Source organism: Leopardus geoffroyi, chromosome B1, assembly GCF_018350155.1.
Source record: "Leopardus geoffroyi isolate Oge1 chromosome B1, O.geoffroyi_Oge1_pat1.0, whole genome shotgun sequence".
Lineage (NCBI taxonomy): Eukaryota > Metazoa > Chordata > Mammalia > Carnivora > Felidae > Leopardus > Leopardus geoffroyi.
This window is the reverse complement of record NC_059327.1, coordinates 124066278-124079183: the sequence shown is the minus strand read 5'-3', so window position 1 is coordinate 124079183 and position 12906 is coordinate 124066278. Positions and strand designations below refer to the sequence as shown.

At 35.2% G+C, this 12906-nt stretch overlaps 1 long non-coding RNA gene across 1 annotated transcript; it reads right to left on the bottom strand.

Moving 5' to 3' along the window:
- Positions 1 to 7757: 7757 nt before the first annotated feature.
- On the bottom strand, positions 7758 to 12543 carry LOC123583237. The gene is made up of 3 exons (XR_006704800.1): positions 10491 to 12543; positions 9345 to 9454; positions 7758 to 8234 (listed from the first exon to the last, which is right to left on the bottom strand). It is a non-coding gene; the product is annotated as an uncharacterized LOC123583237 (long non-coding RNA).
- Between the last annotated feature and the right edge of the window lie 363 nt (positions 12544 to 12906).

The following is a 12906-nucleotide window of genomic DNA, read 5'->3' as shown; positions in this document are numbered from 1 at the left end:
GGCTCAGTCAGCTAAGCGTCCAACTTCAGCACAGGTCATTATCTCACAGTTCATGAGTTTGAGCCCCACGTCACACTCTGTGCTGACAGCTCAGAGCCTGGAGCCTGCTTCAGATTCTGTGTCTCCCTCTCTCTCTGCCCTTTCCCTGCTCATGCTCTGTCTCTCTCCAAATTAAATAAACAATAAAAAAATTTTTCTTTAAATAATAATTACTCTGAATGTAAATGGACTAAATGTTCCAATCAGAGCCGTACTATGTCAGAATGGATTAAAAAACAAGACCCATCTGTAGGCTGCCTATAAGAGACTCATTTTAGACCTAAAGACACATGCAGATTGAAAGTGAGGGAATGGAGAAACATTTATCACACAAATGGATGTCAAAAGAAATCTGGAGTAGCAATACTTCTATTGGACAAACTAGACCTCAAGACAAAGGCTGTAAAAAGAAACAAAGAAGGACAGTATATAATCATAAAGAATCCAACAATCCAACAAGAAGATATAACAATTGTAAATATTTATGCATGCAAAAGAAGCACCCAAATACATAAAATGGTTAATAATAAACATAAAGAAACTAAATAATAAAAACACAGTAATAGTAAGGGACTTTAACACCCTACTTACATCAATGGACAGATCATCTAAACAGAACATCAACAAGGAAACAAGAGCTTTGAATGATACACTGGGAACAGATGGACTTAACAGATATATTCAGAATATTTCATCCCACAACAGCAGCATACACATTCTTTTTAAGTGTACATGGGACATTCTCCAGAATAGAGCACATATTATGTAAAAAATCAGTTCTCAACAAGTACAAAAAGATCAAAGTCATACCATGCACCTTTTCTGAACACAATGCTATGAAACTAAGTCAACCACAAGAAAAACTTTGGAAAAACAACAAACACATGGAAGCTAAACAATATGCAACTTAATACTGAATAGGTCAACCAAGAAATCAAAGAGGAAATTTAAAAAATACATGGAAAAAAGTGAAAATGAAAACGCAACAATCCAAAACCTTTGAGATGCAGCAAAAGCAGTCCCAAGAGGGAAGTATACAGCAATACAGGCTTACATCAAGAAGCAAGAAAAATCTCAAATAAACAACCTACCCTTAGACCTAAAGGAGCTAGGAAAAGAACAACAAACAAAACCTAAAGCCAGCAGAACAAAGGAAATAATAAAGATTAGAACAGAAATAAATGAAATAAAAACTAAAAAAGAAACCACCACCACCAACAACAAAAAAACACAATAGAACAGATTAATGAAATCAGGAGGTAGTTCTTTGAAAAAATTAATAAAATTGATAAACCTCTAGCCAGACTTACCAAAAATAAAAGAGAAAGGACTCAAATAAATAAAATCACAAATGAGAGAGGAGAAATAACAACCAATTTCACATAAACACAAATAATTATAAAAGAATATTATGAAAGGCTATATGCCAACAAATTGAACAACTAAGAAGAAATGGACAAATTTCTAGAAACATATTAACTATCAAAACTGAAAAAGAAGAAATAGAAAATTTGATCAGACCAATAACCAGCAAAGAAATTGAATGACCAATCAAAAAACTCCCTAAAAACAAAAAGTCCAGTCTTCATAGGTGAATTCTACCAAACATCTAAAAAATATTTAATACCTATTCTTCTGAAACTATTTCAAAAGTAGAAAAGGAAGGAAATACTGCAAATTCATTCTATGAAGCCAGCATTACCAAAACCAGATAAAGATTCCACTAAAAAAGAGAACTATAGGCCAATATCTCTGATGAACATGGATGCAAAAATTCTCAATAAAATACTACCAAACTGAATCCAACAGCATATTAAAAGAACCATTCACCAATATCAAGTGGGATTTGTTCCTCGGTTACAAAACTGGTTCGATATTGGCAAATCAATCAATGTGATATACCACATTAACAAAAGAAATGATAAGAACCATATGATTATTTCAATAGATGCAGAAAAAGCGTTTGACAAAATACAATATCTATCCATAAAAACCCTCAACAAAGTAGGGTAAAAAACCTCAACAAAGTAGGTTTAGAGGGAACATACCTGAACATAATAAAGGCCATATATGAAAAACCCATAGCTAATATCCTCAATGGGATAAAACTGACAGATTTTCTTCTATGATCAGGAACAACACAGGGATATCCACTCTCACCACTGTTTTTAACATAGTACTAGGAGTCCTAGCCACAGCAATAAAAAACACAAAGAAATAAAAGGCATCCAAATCAACAAGGAAGAAGTCAAACTTTCATGATTTGTAGGTGACATGATACTTTATGTAGAAAACCCAAAATACTCCACCAAAAAAAAAAAATGCTAGAATGATACACAAATTCAACAAAGTCTTAGGATACAAAATCAACATATAGAAATCTGTTGCATTTCTATATAGCAATAATGAAACAGCAGAAAGAATAATTAAGGAATCAATTCCATTTGCAATTTCACCATGAACAATAAGATAACTAGGAAAAAACTTAATCAAAGAGGTGAAAAACTTACACTCTGAAAACTATAAAACACTAATGAAAAAAATTGAAGAGGACACAAAGAAATGGAAAGACATTCCATTCTGATCAATAGAACTGAATAGGAAACCCGGAAACCCAGAAAGGAAACCACAACTACATGATCAATCTTCAATATAGCAGGAAAGAATATCCAATGGGAAAAACAGTATCTTCAACAAATGGTGTTGGGAAAACTGAACAGCAACATGCAAAAGAATGAAACTGGACCACTTTCTTATACTGTACACAAAGTGGATTAAAGACCTAAATGTGAGAACTGAAACCATAAAAATCCAGAGGGGAACACAGAAAGTAACTTCTTTGACATCGGCTGTAGCAACTTCTTTCTAGGTATGTCTCTGGAGGCAAGAAAATAAAAGCAAAAATAAAGTGTTAGGACTTCACAGCTTCTGCACAGCAAAAGAAAAAAAAATCAACAAAACTAAAAGGCAAACTTTAGGATGGAGAAGATATTTGCAAATGACATATAGGCTAAGGGGTTAGTATCCAAAATCTATAAAGAATTTATCAAACTCAACACTCAAAAACAAAATAATCCAATTAAAAATGGGAAGACACAAATAGATATTTTTTCCAAAGAAGACACAGATGGCCAATAGACACATGAAAAGATGTTCTACATCACTCATCATCAGGGAAATATAAATCAAAACTACAATGAGATATTATTTCATAGCTGTCAGAGTGTCTAAAATGAAAAATGCAAGAAACAGCAAGTGTTGGTGAGGATGTGGGTAAAAAAGGAACCCTCCGGGGCGCCTGGGTGGTGCAGTCGGTTAAGCATCCGACTTCAGCCAGGTCACGATCTCGCGGTCCGTGAGTTCGAGCCCCGCGTCGGGCTCTGGGCTGATGGCTCAGAGCCTGGAGCCTGTTTCCGATTCTGTGTCTCCCTCTCTCTCTGCCCTTCCCCCGTTCATGCTCTGTCTCTCTCTGTCCCAAAAAAAAAAAAAAAAAAAAGTGGAAAAAAAAAAATTAAAAAAAAAAAAAAAAAAAAAAAAAAAAAGGAACCCTCCTGCACTGTTGGTGGGATTGCAAACTGGTGCAGCCACTGTAGAAAACAATATGGAGATTTCTCAAAAAGTTAAAAATATAACTACCATATGATTCAGCAATGGCACTACTGGGTATTTACCCAAAGAACACAAAAATACTAATTCAAAGGGATATATGCATGCTGATGTTTATAGCAGTATTGGCTAAAATATCCAAATTATGGAAATAGCCCAAGTGTCCATTGATAGATGAAGGAAAAATAAGTGATAAACACACACACACGCACACACACACACACACACACACACACACACAGTGAAATATTACTCAGTCATAAAAAAGAATGAAATCTTGCCATTTGCAACGATGTGGGTGGAGCTATAGTTTATAATGTTAAGGAAATAGGGCAGTCAGAGAAAGACAAATATGATATGATTTAACTCATACGTGGACTTTAAGAAACAAAATAAATGAGCAAAGAGGGAATAAAAAAGAGAGGCAACCCAAGAAATAGGGTCTTAACTGTGTACAACAAATTGATGGTTACCAGAGAGGAGATGAGTGTGGGGATGAGTGGAATAGGTGATGGGGACTAAGAAGTGCACTTGTGATGAGCACCAGGTGATGTATGGAAGTTTTGAATCACTATATAATACACCTAAAACTAATAGTTATGTTAAGTAACCGGAATTTAAATAAAAACTTAAAAAAAAGGGATGAATCAGAGGTAGGAGCATATAAAGACAATTTTCCTATAATATATTGCTAAGTATGTGTTCAAATCTTAGACTAGTAAAAAATCATTTGTCCATGATCTTTTGATAATTCCTGAAATAAATTTCCCTAAATGAAAGTATTATTTGACTTGAACTGAGTTCTCTTTAGAGACCAACATTTTTTTAAGTGGCATTGAAATTGAAAGGATGAACAAAGATTACTTTCATGGCAAAATCTGGAATTTCTTACAAGAAACAACTTTATTTTCTATGTTTGACCCCGTTAATAAAATATCAACTTGAAAAAATTCTTTACTCTAGTTCTTGATTTTCCATATAAATGGTAGAGTGATATTGCCAATAGCTACAAAAAAACAACCTTGCTGGAATTTTGATAGGAATTACATTAAAACTTACAACAATTTGGGGAGAATTGACACACTTACTATGTTAAGTCTTCCAATCTACAAATACATTATGTCTGTGCTTAGATTTTCTTTGATTTCTTTCATCAGCCTTGTATAGTTTCCACTCTATGGGCCTTTTTTTTAGATACATACATAAGTATACTTTTTTGGGGGTGTCAATGGAATTATAGTATTAATTTTGGTATCCATATGCTCATTTCTAGTACATGGAAATATAACTGATATTTATCTTATTTACTGTAATCCTATTGAATATCATCCTTTTTATTTCTAGGAGTTTTTTTTTTTTATAGATTTCTTGTTTTCTATACAGACAGTCATGTCATCTGAATATAGGGACTGTTGTATTCATTTCCGTGCTGTATTGTTTTTCTTTTCCTTTTTTGCTTTCTTATACTAGCTAGAACACCCAGCATTATGTTAGATAAGTGTTGTGAGAGTGGTCATCTTTGCTTTCTTCCTGATCTTAGTGGAAAAGCATTCAGTCTTTCACCATTAAGTATAAGGTTAGCCATGTTAAGTTTGTTTCCTTGTTGTTTTTTTTTTTTTTTTTCAACATTTATTTATTTTTGGGACAGAGAGAGACAGAGCATGAACGGGGGAGGGGCAGAGAGAGAGGGAGACACAGAATCGGAAACAGGCTCCAGGCTCTGAGCCATTAGCCCAGAGCCCGACGCAGGGCTTGAACTCACGGACCGCGAGATCGTGACCTGGCTGAAGTCGGGCGCTTAACCGACTGCGCCACCCAGGCGCCCCCCTTGTTGTTTTGCAAATGGTCATGATCAAGTTGAGGGAGTTTCTGTACATAGTTACTTTTCTGAGAGTTTTATCATGAATTGGTATTGAATTTTGTCTAATTATTTTCCTGTATTAATATCTCATATGATTTTTCTTCTTAGCCTTAATATCGTAGATAATATTTAATTTTTGCTTTTTTAAAAAAGTTTTTGTGCTCTAGTATGCTGAGCTATTACTTTTTTTTTTAATGTTTATTTTTTGAGAGAGAGTGAGACAGAGCACAAGTGGGGCAAGGTCAGAGAGAGAGGTAGACACAGAATCTGAAGCAGGCTCCAGGCTCTGAACTGTCAGCACAGAGCCCAATGTGGGGCTTGAACTCATGAACCCCAAGATCATGACCTAGGCAGAAGTTGGATGCCTAACCAACTGAGCCACCCAGGTGACCCTGACGTTTTCTTGTGAACCATCATTGCATCTCTGGAATAAACTCTGCTTGTTCATGATGTAGAATTCTTTATACATTGCTGAATTCTATTTGCAAATATTTTAAAGAATTTTTGCATTGATTTTCATGAGGAATATTGGTCTGCAGTTTTCTTTCTTATATTGTCATCAGTTGATTTTGGTATCAGGGTAAGGCTTTATAAAATGAATTCCTTTTCTATTTTCTGGAAAAGACTGTGCAAAATTGGTGTTATTGCCTCTTTAAACTTTGGTAGGATTTTCCAGTGAATCCATCTGGGCATGAAGATTTCTATTTGGGTTATTTTAAAATAATGAATTACATTTTCTTATTGGCTATATGACTATACTGCTTTAGCTGTATCACACAAATTTTAATATGCTGTATTTTTATTTTCATTCAGCTTCAGGTATTTTTTGAACCAACTTCTTTGACTCATGGATTATTTACAAATATGTTGTTTCCTAGTGATTAGAGGTTTTCCTATTTTCTTTCTGTTACTCATTTCTAGTTTGATTCCATTGTGGTCAGAGAACACATTCTGTATGATTCAATTCTTTTAACTCTAATGAAGTGTGTTTCTGGGTTGAGGATGCCTTCTGCTCTTGCTTCTGGGATACAAGAGACAAAAAGAAAACCGGAGGCACTCACCACTGCTTCCCCCTCAGGTACTGAGTCCCTAGCCCGTCAACCTTCTTTCAGAAGAGGAAGATGAAGCCTTGTTTTATCAAGGCATTTGGTTAGCTATTTGGTTGTGGTGGTGGTGGAAATGGTGGCAATTAACATAAGGAGAAAGTAAAATGTGTGTGTGTGTGTGTGTGTGTGTTGGGTCATACCACTTAATAAATTCCTACATAAATTTCATATGTATGAATAAAGAACTAATAGGAAAGTAACCAAACAATAGCATATCATAAGGAAATATAATTTAACTGAAAATTACAGGATAGATTAAGAACTTCTAGAAGTAGAAGTGATTGAAAAAAGTCAGAAACGGAAATGCAGACAAATATTACTAACATTAGAAAACTTTTTCTACAAAAGAAGCACACAGTATTAAAAATATATAGTCATGTACATAGAGTGTTTATAAATATTTATAAGGAGGTCAGTAAGATTTGAACAGACAATTCACAGAAGAGGAAGCATGCATAGGTAATTATTAAATAATTAAAGTTTATAACAATTTAAAAATAGAAATTAAACAATAGTTTTCTAGATGATGTGTCTTTGAATATTTATTGTATTTATAGTACTGCATATCATATATCTGATTGGAACTTAAATTAGGCACGTTTGATATAAATTTTACAATGATACAGTAACTTCCTTTAAGACAAAAATAGCTGTCTAAGTTCTTACTGCCAAGGACCACATTGCCAACATGGTAGTAAACAAGCTTCTATATTTCCTCCATCATCTACATGATTATTTGCAAGTAGATAATATGGTTGTGTCCTTTCTTTCGTTTTTTTAAGTTTATGTATTTATTTGGAGAGAGAGAGCACACAAACAGGGGAGGGGCAAAGAGAGAGGGAGGAAGAGAATACCATGCAGGCTCCACACTGGCAGCACAGAGGCCAACGCAGGGCTCTATCCCACAAACTGTGAGATCACAACCTGAGCGACATCAAGAGTTGGATGCTTAAACAACCAGGCATCCCTGGTTGTGCCCTTTCATATAAATTCATATTTATTGTGAAGTAAGCTAAAAAGTAGTGAAGATTTATATTCGTTTCTGAATAATCTTTCAGCCTCCTGGAGGTCAGTAAACTTTCTCTGAAATGCCAAATAGCAAAATATCTTAGCCTTTGTAGGCCATAGGATCTCTGTTGCAACAATTTGACATTGCCTTTGTCAGGGAGGAAAAATTTTTCCTCAGCTTTCTTAAGTTTGTTCTTAAGGGCCTGCAAATTAAACTGACAAAAGGAAGATTTACAATAGAAAAGACAATGTTTATTCTTATTTGTTTATAGGACAGCTCACAGAAAATGTGACATAAAGAGGGGGTTAGAATTTGGGACTTATATACCACATTAGTGTGGGAAAAGTTGGAGGAGAAAGGACCACTTAGGAAAGATAAAGGGGTACTTAGGAAAACAGATGGGAGATATGATAGTTTTGTAACAATTTCTTGGACAATTTCTTATCCCAGTGCTGGCTTCTCATCTTGTTGATAGGAGTCATCTTCCCTGGTTATGAAATTCTGGCAAAAGGATTTATGACAGTTGAACTCCTTGGGGAGGCTCTGCTTTTAGGCAGGTAAGGGGAGTTGAGACAAAGCCTTTTTACATCTCTTAATTCACAAATATCTTCACCTCAAAATAATCCTTATATCAGAGTAGTATATTCTGGAGCCCTTCACAATTTTATTGTGAAAGCAGCCATAGACCATATGTAAATGAATGGGGATGGCCATGTTCTAATAGACCTTTACTTACAAAAACAGGGGGCGGTGGTTTGCAGATCTCTACTCAAGACTTTCTTTATAATTTCAGAGCACACACATTAAATATAGATAATAGTTAAGTAGTTTAATTAATAATAGTAGTAAAGATTAATTTTGTAAGCAAAGAAAGTAACTTAATTTCCTGTAACAGTTTGTCAAAGCCTCTAATAGTATATTTCCATAGTATTTATAATTTTTGAAATAGCAGAAATAATAGCATATAATGTTTAAAGAATTAGATAATAATTGTCTATATGAAAGAACATGATTTTGGAAACACACAAACATAGCTCATATTTCTGGCTCTGGCATCTGCTAATTGTAGGTCCAAGGAAAAAAATGTTTGCAAGCCTTTGTTTCTTCATTTATAAAAGATAAATAATAATATCTATTTCATAGGGTTATTATGAATGTTACCTGGAAAATATCATAAAAGGGGTTAGCACACTCCATAGCATGTAGTAACCTCTTAAATGACTAATGGCTGTTACTGTTTATAGCTTATTATTTATTAAGTAGAAGTTTCACTGGACAGATAATGGAGAAATGAGCATTTGGGTTATGCTATTATCCCTGTAATAGATTTGATATCTGCACTTTGAAACATTCAGTTTAATGATGATAATTACCACTTAAAAATAATGTGGTCCAAATTTTATAACCAGGACCATCCCATATTATTTTGTTTAGAATTCTGAGGGAAAAAAAAGTCTGTCCTAAAGCCCCTGTGGTTCAGTACTTAGATGAAAAAAAAGCACTGGACTAGTACTAACATGATAGGGAAAGGTAGGATAAAATAGGCAGAGGGGGAAAGGTTAGGACCTGAGGTCCCCGGTTGGGGAAAAAACACATATTGTGACCATGAGTAAACTCCCTTAGGCTTAAGGTTCCTCTTAAGAATGTAACAGACACCATTCCACTGCCCAGGAATTTGACAATCACAATACCTAAGTAAAATCAGTAAATCATAAAACTTAACGTTATATGAGGGATAGTAGGACCGCCATCTGATTCCTCACACAATGGAATTGAGCCAATCAGGAATGAACAACGCAGCACTTAGAGTAATCAAGCCAATAAGGGTAAGACCTGAGAAGAAACAAGGAAGAAGGAACAAGGGGGAAGGGAAGGGAGGGCCAACCAAAACCTTATCAAAAACCCTTGCCTATAGGGGCGCCTGGGTGGCGCAGTCGGTTAAGCGTCCGACTTCAGCCAGGTCACGATTTCGCGGTCCGTGAGTTCGAGCCCCGCGTCGGGCTCTGGGCTGATGGCTCAGAGCCTGGAGCCTATTTCTGATTCTGTGTCTCCCTCTCTCTCTGCCCCTCCCCCATTCATGCTCTGTTTCTCTCTGTCCCAAAAATAAATAAACATTGAAAAAAAAAATAAAAAAAAAAAAAACAAAAAAACCCTTGCCTATAGTCGCAGGCATTCTTTTTTGAATGTCCCTCTCTGTAAAGAGAGTTTTCATGCTACTCTTTAATTTTTTTTTAGCTTTGATCATTTTATTATTTTTTTCTTTTTCAAGAGCTTTTTATTTATTTTTTATTTACTTTTAAATTTTATTTAAATCCAAGTTAGTTAACATACAGTGTAATAATGGTTTCAAGAGTAGAATTGAGTGATGCATCACATATATAACACCCAGTGCTCATCCCAACAAGTGCCCTCCTTAATGCCCATCACCCATTTAGCCCATCTGCCACACCCAACACCCCTCAACAACCCTCAATTTGTTCTCTGTATTTAAGAGTCTCTTATGGTTTGTCTCTGTTTTTATTTTATTTTTGCTTCCCTTCCCCTATGTTCATCTGTTTTGCTTCTTAAACTCCACATATGAGTGAAATCATTTATTTGTCTTTCTCTGACTTATTTCACTTAGTACAATACCCTATCCACATTGTTGCAAATGGCAAGATTTCCTTCTTTTTGATTGCCGAGTAATATTTCATTGTATTCTTACTTTCTGGTCTTATATTATAATAAACTCTTGCCTGCTGCTTATTTTATTTTGTGTTCACCTCTTCACTCTTTGAAACAGCAAGACAACCAATCCCGGGTATTGAGGTAAAAAAAAAAATCCTGCAACACTAATGAAATAGACGCAAGTGGCACTTTAAAAACTTACCATTTGAAAGGTGAAGAAAAGTTTAAATCAGTTATCCTAAGGTCAGGAGCATGGATCTTGTGTCCTTTCTTCTGGGCTTTCTACTTTTATGTAGGGTGACTAGTAACTGAATAAGAGTACTGCATTAAATTACAATACAATGAAGTAAATAGCTCTCAAGCCTGGGAGAAGCTGATGACATCACAGTCTCAAAAGCTCCTCTAAAAGTCAAAAATGCTTTATTCATCCTTAGCTCTCATCAGGGAACACTGACACACTAATGACATCTGGGTTTCTTTCAAGCCAATGGATTTTGGAAAGGGTTGAAAGTTTTTTCTTTGAATGGTTCATAGCCCCAATTAGGAATAAAATTAGCCATTATCAGGGGATGGATGATTCTTTTCACAGAAGACTTCCTCCTAGTAAATTTGAATTGCAAATGTCAAAACCCCTAAAGAAAATGAAGGCAAAATACATACATACATACATACATACATACATTCATACATAAATAGTGAGGGTTTTTTTTTTTAAGAGCAGCAGTAATTCATTATCAAGCAATTAGGCTTGCAATAAGCTCCCATTTCTCGGTTTAGAATATTCTGGTCAATATTGGCAATATAATTATGATAAAGGTTGAAGACACAGTGCAGTCCTCAAATGTTAACCATTTACAAACAATTTGTCTTTAATGACAGACAGGAGAGCATCTAATTACCCTCAGCATTTCAAGAAAGGCTGACTATTTGCCAAACAGCACTCCATTTGATTGCCTTTAAAGTGCAGCCCTGGGTTGTTAAAGGGAAAATAGGATTTTTGGCTCCAGGTAATTAACTTTCCCGCTGTTCCTTTCTGAGGCCATAATGAAGGCTCTTTGAAGTCTTCATTACCAATGGGTATTTGTCAAGGCCAAAATAATAATGCACAGCCCCAAGTCCTTCAATAACAGTTTCCTTTATCATTCTCTATAAAATCTTTGAAATGACTAATGATCGCCTGAAAGGTGCAAAGGGCAAAATTCACTGTCTGAAATGAGACAAGTCATCTAGAGCTCTGGGACAGGACAGCCAAAGAAAGGAAAGTAATACTGAACTGAAGGAGGATAGAGGGGGATTATTTGAAATCTAGATTATTTTCAACAAAGGCTGATTCTTCAACGCTTTGTGAAAAAAGTATAGAGGAAAAAATGAAAAATGAAAAGTAAAGATAAGTGAAAAAAATAAAGCATATGTTAAAATACATACATGATCATAGGAACTCGTTATTGACGGAACGGGCCAACACTTAGTAGCATTTGCCTTGAAATAGGAGTAAGAGTGAAATCATTCACAGAGCTGGTCTGCTCCATTTGTCTCAGATATCACTAGATATGTTTCTAGTACTGCTTTTTCTCCTAAGACTCTAGCGTTGATAGAATCTATTGAAGGATAGCTCAGAAGTGCATTTCAGGGACTCTTCATAGGCTTTCTGAATCATGTGCCAGTGTGCCACAGATTTTCTCAAAACCCCTTCCTTTGTTAATTAAGGTGCAAGAAGAGATTCTAAATTAACGATTTGTCTTTTTAAGACTTTTCTGCCCAGGTTCCATAGTATTCCATTCAACACAAGTTTTCTTAGAGCTGGTAATAAGCTCTCTAATTGTGACACAATTTGGTGTCTCATATTTTTATATCTTTTTCAGAATATTCAAAGTAGAAGAGAACCAGCAATGATGAAATACTCACCATGTGTCACATTATCATATTCTCACTTTAACCTCCCAGCTTTTGTGTGGATGAAGGAACAATTCTAATTAGTCCTCTCCTGCTTTTAATTCCTAGGGAGCAGCCTAGAGTTCCCTTTCATCATTCCCCTGTTCATCACAATGTTTACTCATCTGACGAAACTCAGTTCATGGCTACATGCACATCTCATCTGCAAATCTTGGATTCCATTTTCATAATACGTCCCGATTCCAAACACTTCTCACACTAGTTCAAATCAGCATGACCTGACCTTCAAATAGATTAGTGCAATCTCCATTGACTTCTACCATTGCTTATACATGATGTTCCCCTACTCAGCTAGAAGGACACTGAAATCCTATGTCAGATTATATTATTCCTCTGTTTACAACCAACCCATCAACAAACTCACTCAAAAGAACATGTATATATTATATAATATATATGTATATATGCATATATATATATACATGTAGATCCATCTAGATCCATATATATGGCTCATTCCCTCATTCCATTGAAATGCTACCTTATGAAAGACACCTCATCTGACAACCTAACTAAAAGAGCATCCCTGTTCCAATATTGTCCATCTTCTTAACCTACTTCATTTTCTTTCAAAGAATTATCCATCGTGTCATATATTTGGGTTTCTTTCTGTTGTACCCCCAATAGAATTCCATCTCCAGGAGTGGGGATCTTCACTGTATTGT